Below are 1,235 nucleotides of genomic sequence, written 5' to 3'. Positions count from 1 at the left end.
AGAACCAGCATAAACCAGCAAAGAACCAGCATAAACCAGCAAAGAACCAGCATAAACCAGCAAAGGACCAGCTTAAACCAGCATCCCAGCGTCAAAACATACCTAACCAGCATATGCTGTTTTTTTTCAACAGTGTGAGTCATCAATATCATTTATTTTCTTAACACCCCCACATATTGGTCTAGCGCCCCCTTAGCACCGGTAGAGAAAGAATTCTGGCGCCGTGCCTGTTATTATGAGCAGAGGCGGACTTAACCATTAGGCAAAGGTAGGCGACCGCCTTGGGCCCCCAAAAGCCAAGGGCCCCCTAAAATGCTTTTTATATGCGAGAAGCGTGTTCAATGCGGACGCGGAAGTGGTTGCTCTGGTGTTCATTACCACGACAACCGTCTGTGCGTCCGCGTTGAACGTGTTTCTTAGCAAAAGTAGGGCGATGTAGAAAATGGGGACTGAATCCTGGAATCTATTCATAAAAACGGAATTTACTGTGTAACGCGGAATGTGATGGAATGAACGGCGCAGACGTGCGTTTCGTTTGCTATTTAAGCACGAGCAACGCTCGCGGTTGTCGTCTGTAGTAGCTAAATAGTATTTTTGCCATTTAATATTCACATACACTAGTCCATATCGCGGTTTGATTGAAGTGTACTGAATTGCATTTGATTTATTCATTCAATAGTTGACGAATTCTGTGACATTGCTCGTTACACAGTAAACTTCTGTTGTGTAGCATTTTGAATGTACACAAATTAAAGGGTTTAATTAATTTTCATTGGAATAAAAGATAGATTCATGTTTTTGCCTTTGATTACCAGAAACATGAAAATACACAACACAGAATTTCTAAAAAATAAGTAAATAAAAGTACAATTTCATAGGGCCCTATTATTGTATACAAATTAATAAATTAAGTTGTTTTCATGAATTCAATTAATTAGTTTTTGATTAAGCCATTAACATGGAATACAGAAAAATTAAAATGGAAAGCGCAGAATTTGGGCCCTAAGAGTGTAATTTTTGTTAAACTTTTAATAGGCCTAAACTGCTGTTAAATTAAACAAGTTTCATGATTTTAATTAATTATACATGTTTTTTGTTCAAATTTAATATAGTCATCCAGAAAAATTCAAATGAAGAAAAAAAACTGAATACAAAAAAATTTTAATGAAAAAAATTTAACTTAGGCTAACTTGGGAAAAATAAAACGGATTTCATAGGGCCCTACAGATATCATG

Source organism: Sinocyclocheilus grahami, unplaced genomic scaffold, assembly GCF_001515645.1.
Source record: "Sinocyclocheilus grahami isolate Dianchi unplaced genomic scaffold, SAMN03320097.WGS_v1.1 scaffold102.1, whole genome shotgun sequence".
Taxonomy (NCBI): domain Eukaryota; kingdom Metazoa; phylum Chordata; class Actinopteri; order Cypriniformes; family Cyprinidae; genus Sinocyclocheilus; species Sinocyclocheilus grahami.
The sequence above is the reverse complement of the archived record's forward strand: the minus strand, read 5'-3'. Positions refer to the sequence as shown.